This window comes from Arachis stenosperma, chromosome 2 (assembly GCF_014773155.1).
Source record: "Arachis stenosperma cultivar V10309 chromosome 2, arast.V10309.gnm1.PFL2, whole genome shotgun sequence".
NCBI lineage: Eukaryota > Viridiplantae > Streptophyta > Magnoliopsida > Fabales > Fabaceae > Arachis > Arachis stenosperma.
Window position 1 is genome coordinate 55498067 of NC_080378.1, and position 6985 is coordinate 55505051.

The 6985-nt window shown below is 35.6% G+C and overlaps 1 pseudogene; it reads left to right on the forward strand.

The window, feature by feature from the left end:
• Positions 1-902: 902 nt before the first annotated feature.
• LOC130962901 (pentatricopeptide repeat-containing protein At5g59600-like) lies at positions 903-4571 on the forward strand (annotated as a pseudogene).
• Positions 4572-6985: the final 2414 nt, after the last annotated feature.

The following is a 6985-nucleotide window of genomic DNA, read 5'->3' on the forward strand; positions in this document are numbered from 1 at the left end:
TTTCAATAAAATTATTCTGTTAGACCTTACGAAAAAGTTTGATGTAGCTCCCGTGGCGTTAACCTGGCCTTTATGGGAGCCCACGTGGTATGTAAATTTTAAAAATAGGACATGTTAGTCCTCCGACACCAAAACGACGTCGTTTCACCAAGAACATATTAGTCTTCCAACACCAAAACGACGCCACTTCACCAAGAACTCTCCAGACATACTTTAATCTCCTTATACAATACCCATAACACTCATATCTAAGTTAGAAAATTGACTAGGCTATGGTGAAAAACCTTGCTTCCGTTGTCTCAAGTCTCAACTAGTTTCACCCTCCACCATTGATGGTTGAGCTCTATACCGTTACACTCGGCGGCAAGGGCTCCTCCTTCTCCTCTACCATCTCTGCCATCGCCGCCAACGTCACCCATGACCCCATCGACACATCTGCCCTCGACAGGCTCTCCGTCTCATCGTCCTCTGCAACGCCGTCGTTAAAGCACACATCACAATCCCTACCTTCCTCTCCTTCTCGGAAACTAGAGCTTTCCTCCTCGTACTTCTCAACAAGCTCCTACTTTTTCCGCCCCCTGTCGTAATCCTCGAGAAATGGCTCGGTCATCGAGGAACCCCGAGGATTCCTTGCAATGCTGCTGGCTCTGATTTTCGTTACGCCGTCGTTTTGTTCTGCATTTCGAGCACTGCACCCGTTTTGCCAGACGAGAAAGAAAAGGAAAATTTGAGGGTTTTTGTTTTGTTTGCTTGAAGGTTTGGAAGTGCTGAGTTGAATTGAATTGGAGTTTTTCATGGGAATAGACTTGAGGTTAGTTTACGGTGTTGTTTCTTTTTATTTGAGGTGTTGTTCAAATGGGTATTGGATTCATTCCTTGGAAGCACATGTTATTGCAACTTGAATGGCTAATCCTCAGAAAGCTGGTCCTGTTGAGAGGGATATAGAGCAGGTTTAGAATCATTTGCTCTTCATTTTTTAGGCTTTGGTTTTTTCGGGAGCTATAATGAATGTAGTTACTGTTAGATTCTAGTATTACATTTTATTGAAATACATGATTCATTAGTGTGCCATTGTTATTTTGTTGCTTAAATAACTTATAATTGATCTTCTTTGCTGATTGAGGAGATAATGAAGCTTGAAGCTATGGTCTTCCCTCATGTTTCACGATTTTACAGTTGCAGATTTATGAAACTTTGAGGGAGCATGTTAAATGGGTATTATGGGTATTGCATAAGGGATTAAAGTGTGTCTGGAGGGTCCTTCGTGAAGCAGCGTCGTTTTGGTGTCGAAGGACTAATATATCCTATTTTCAAAAGCTACATGCCACATATGCTCCCATAACGGCCAGGTTAACCCCACGGTAGCCACGTCAGGCTTTTCCATTGGGTCCAACGGAGTCACTTCAACTGAGGGATAAATTTGTCCACATTTTGGAGAGGTCAGGGACATGAATGTATTTTTCAATCCTTGAGGGCTAAAATGTCCATGAAAAAAAAGGTCAAGGACCTATTTGTCCTTTTCTCTTAAAAATATCACACCTCCTACACATATAAATTTTTTTGACAAATAAATCTAAACAAGTTGCCTAAATCTAACAAAAACAATTCTCAAATTAGAGTGTGTGAAAACAAGCACTTCCAAGACTATCGAATAGCGTGAATGTCATTATGAAAAACGGTTCTTCTTCCTCGATCAAAACCATAACACTCAAAATTTAAACAACGATCAAAACCTCTCAAAATCGTCGTGAAAAGTCAAAGAAATTTCAAAGATGAAGCCAAAATCTTACCAACAAACACACAAAGAAAAGACAAAAGTTATTAAAGGCAATATTCACTAATCTTGTAGTTTTTTCACTTTTCTCTTTCTCATTTTGATAGCAAAACACTACGTAGTAATACTGTAGTTTATTTTTTGTTCTTACATTACTATTCTCATTATACGCTTCATTTGGTGATAACTGTGTTAGATCAGTGTAAAAATGTTACGTAGTATTTTTCGTATATATTAACCTATATTTGCATGTGTTTGGGGAATTTGAATGTGTTTTATTCATGTTTGAGTTTTACATGTTTTGAAATGATTGTTTATAGTGTTTTTGGTATAATTGTATTCATGTTTGTGTTTTGGTCTATTTGGTTTGTCTTTCAGTGTATTTGGCATGTCTTTCTGTATTTCATCATAATTTAGGTATACTTGGTGGTATTGTACTCTTTATACTGTAATTAGACAACAGAATATTATTCTTGTGCTTCTGATGTTATTATGTACATATTTGAGTGATTTGTAACTATTTTTAGAGTAAATGTCCTTTTCGGTCCCTAACTATTTGCTCGATGGACTTTCCACCCCCTAAAAAATCTAAATACCCAAATCGGTCCCTATCTACTTTGATATATGTACGTTCCAATCCCTACAATCGGTTCCAAGTAGGTCACTTGCTGATGTGTCAGTAACTTGTTCACGTGAATTTTTCTCTTTTATAATTGGGACAAATCGCCCCCTGTACCTTTGTTGAAACGTTGCCATAATAAACACCATCATCCACCGCTCCTTTCGATTAGATCCCTTATTCTATGCCCAACTCATCCAAACCTACGCTCGTGATCGAGCGTTGCACCATGGCAAGAAGCTCCACGCCCACCTAATCACCAACGGCATCGCTTGCTTCAGCCTTGTCGCTTCCAACTTAGTTTCCTTATATGCTTGCTGTGGCCAACTCTCCCATGCGCGAACACTGTTCGATAAAATTCCGAAAACAAATGTGCGCCGGTGGATTTCCTTCATCGGAACCTGTGCTCGCTGCAGTTTCCACCACGACGCCATTGTCATGTTCTCAGATATGCTGGCAACCCAAACACCCAATCCCAATCCAACGACGCCAAATGCTTGCGGCCATGTCGGGGACCAAATCACGGGTCAGAAGATACATGGGTTGATTCTGAAGTGTTGTTTTGAGGTTGACCCTTTTGTGTCTAGCTCGTTGATTGTAATGTACTCGAAGTGCTTGAGAGTTGGGGACGCGCGCAAGGTGTTTTGATGGAATGGAGGTTAAGGATTTGGTGGCTTTGAACGCACTTGTTGCTGGGTACTCCCAAGTTGGGCTTGCGGGTGATGCTTGGAGTTTGGTGGAGAGGATGAGATTGATGGGTGTGAATCCAAATCTAGTGACTTGGAATAGTTTACTATAAGCACCCTTCTCCCTGCATGTGCCACTGTCGAAAAAATGAGGATTCAGAAGGAGATTCATGGCTACGCTGTGGCAATTGGGGTAGAGGAAGATATATATGTGAGGAGTGCTCTTGTTGACATGTATGCAAAATGTGGCTTCATCTCTGAAGCTAGAACACTTTTTGGTATTATGCTAGAGAAGAATACAGTTACTTGGAATTCTATCATTTTTGGGTATGCCAATCACGGGTATTGTGATGAAGCCATTGAGCTCTTCAATCAAATGGAGATGGAAGGGAAAGCCAAGCTGGATCATTTAACTTTCACTGCGATTCTCACAGCATGCGTCCATGCCAGTTTCAACAAAGGTACATGGGGCGATTTGTCCCAATTATGAAGGAGAGAAACCCACGTGGACAAGTTACTGACACATCAGCAAGTGACTTGCTCGGAATCGGTTGCAAGGACTGAAATGTACATATATCAAAGTAGATAGGGACCGATTTCGGTATTTAAATTTTTTAGGGGGTGGGAAGTCCATCGGACAAATAGTTAGGGACCAGACAGGACATTTACTCCTATTTTTATCCATTTATCAAAAAATTTGTTCATCAATTTATTATAACAAACCATAGAATTTTATTATATTACTTCTGGTATCATTTTATGCATGTTTAATTCAGTTGCATGGCTTTTTTATCTCACATTATATGATGTAATCAATAAACATACAATAGCAACGTATTTGGTTTGTATTTCGGTGTATTTGGTTTGTCTTTCGATGAATTAACCTTTTTTCTATATCTTACAGAAAAAATGGCATCAAAGATAGCACCAAAATATAATGTAAGCATATATATGTTTGAACAACTCAATTTATTTTGTTTAAATATAGTTTATTTACATGATTCTTATTTATTTACAGAAAATTCATGCTTTGAGATGCTCCACAAGATCAATTCATAATAAATTTCAAAACATGAGCGAGGACAAGAAAGCAATTGTTTGAGAATTGAAATTTGGTGGTTTGATACATATCCCTCCAATTAATGTGCCATATAAGCTATTGAAATAATTGGCATATTCATTTGATTTGTCTCCTAACAGACTGGCCACATGATATAGTATAATCAACATCACCCAAGAAAATATAGCAGCTGCCCTTGGCTTGAGTATAGTTGGTAAAAATCAATTTCCTAATATATTCTGTGAATCAAATTTCAGTGTATTATCAAATTATTTCTGTGTCATTGAATGATTTCTTGCTGCTTTTGCAGGCCCACACTATTTAAAAAAAATTAACATTCAAGAACTTAGTGAGGAGAATAAGAAAGTTGTTAGAAGCTTCCGAAGCAAGACCTTGTCGCAATACCTCTATGATAGAGATGAATGTCGATGAGGAGGAAAATCGGATGAAATTCAAGAGGACATTTATCCTATGTATTCAATTGTCCTTTTTGTTACTGACAACACTAAACAAAATTTCTTCGATTCACATGCTGCCCATTTTTCACATGGACGCAATACGTCAATAGAATTGGGATGGTCATGTGCTCAACTTCTTAATAAAGGGCATTAAAGAGTACATATTGAAAAAGAAATATAGTGCTAATGGTTGTCTCTATGCTCTAATGATTATATATTTTCAAGAATCGACATACAAATATAACCCGTTGGATGAAATTTCTGGACCACCGTAAGTCCAACATTGGACCAAAGAGTTGCTGGTACAAAGAATAAATGCTGAGATCAAGGATGAGATAATAACTCAACAGAATTTTTTCTTTATTTTCAGTGTATTTCTTATAAATATACTGTGTAAACAAATGTTTTTCTGTTTTAAGGAATTGTGAAAATGGCACAACTAAAAGAAGGGAAAAAGAAGGAAAAAATGAAGGAAAGAAAGAAAAGAAGAAGAAGACTATTTCCTCAAAAAGTGAAAGTCTTGTTGAATCCGAGTCCAGTTTTGAAGATGACTCGGAGGAGACACCAAAAAGAAGAAAACAATCTAAAAGAATGGCAAAGAAGTAAGTATTTTTTTCTATATATTTTTTATCATTTTATTATGTTTTCTTGCCTGATGATTGTTTTCTTTTTCAGGATGGAGTCCAGGAAAAAAAAGCATGTTACTAAGGATTCATCTTCCAAAAAAAGAAAGTGAATCTGATAATGTGTAAGATTTAGAAATTATAATTGAAAATACTATGTTTTGCTTTTTCGTCAAAAGTTTATTTATTAACAAAATTTTTTAATGTATTGTCAGAAATGAAAAAAGTTAGGAATTAAGAAAACAAAGATTTAAGAAAAAATTTCACAAGCCTGCAAAAAAATAAGTATTATTTTTCGGTTATTTTATCAATTTTATTGTGTTTATTTGCTTGATGATTGTTTGCTTTTCCAGGATGCAATTCAAAAAAAATAAAAAAAATTATTGAGGATTCATCTTCCGAAAAAAAAAAAACAAATTTGAGAATGAGTAAGATTCCAAAACTATCATTGTAATGTTATCTTTATTGTATTCATTTACGTGAGGATTGTTCACTTTTGCATGACTGAATTCAAAAAAAGGAAACAAGTTGTTGAGGACTCATCCTCACAAAAAGAAACTGAATCCAATAATGAGTAAGATTCAGAAACTCTCATTGTAAAATGCTATGCTTGTCTTTTGGTGTATTTTAGCAATTTTACCTTGTTTTATTTGCTTGATGATTGATTACTTTTTGAGGATGTTGCAAAAAATTACTAATATTCTAGAAACTGGATTTCACTCTACAAAAACTCACTATGATCCTTCACCAACGTAAGATTCATTGTCTGAAGTTCTTTCATTGCTAACTTTTCCTTAAACCTGATATATTTACTATAGTTTTACTGAATAATATTTATTTTGTCCTTAGAATGCCACATGTAAATTTGGCAAGTAAAAATGATGTGTTTCTAACACACATAAGCAATCAGAGCAGTGTAAATCAACCAATTGATAAAATGTAATTTTTTCTCTTACTATTTCTTTCATTCTTGCACTACCATATTCTGCTTCTGATTTCATATATTTTTTTAGAAAAAAATTCCTTTAAAATTGTATGCAAGAAAAAAAAAGCAAAAGTAAAAAAAAGAAAAAACTGTAACTATGTTAGTTCTTATGCAATGGAAATTGTGTTTTTATTGAATGCTTGTGGTGTAGTTGTGATGTGATTTCAGTGTATTTTAGGTTCATAGAACAAAAGGAATCATTGAATGAACCAGTTCCTGTTCAGAAAGGAATAATAAATGATAATCCTAAAGGACAAATCATTGTTCTTTCAAAACAAACTCATTCTCAATCAGAACCACTGGGCATGTGAATTTTTCAACTCACTTTCAATATTCTATTTCGTTGAGTTAACCATTTGTACCTGAACGTTTACGCCATATTAACCTTTTCATTTTTCTTTTCTTTAGAGTCCCAATTCTAGTATTTACTCCTGCTTCAAGCCTTTCCCAAACTCAACAAACTATTGCAACGTCACTCGGAGAGGAAGATGTAGAAGAAGAAATCATTAATGTGTAAGTATTACTTAAATTCCTTTTTTAATAGTTTTGGTTTATTTGGTTTGTACTACGGTGTATTTCTTGTTATTTGAGGTGCACTTGGTGTTGTTGTCCTCTTTTTGTTGTAACTAAGCAAAAGAATATTGATTTTGTCCATTTTGACGGACTTAGTTAATGCATTTGTTGTAACTAGCCCATAAAAATTTGTTGTAGTGCTTCTGCTGTCATTTTGTGCTTGTTTTATTGAGTTGCATATCTTTTTAAATTTCGATGTATTTGGTT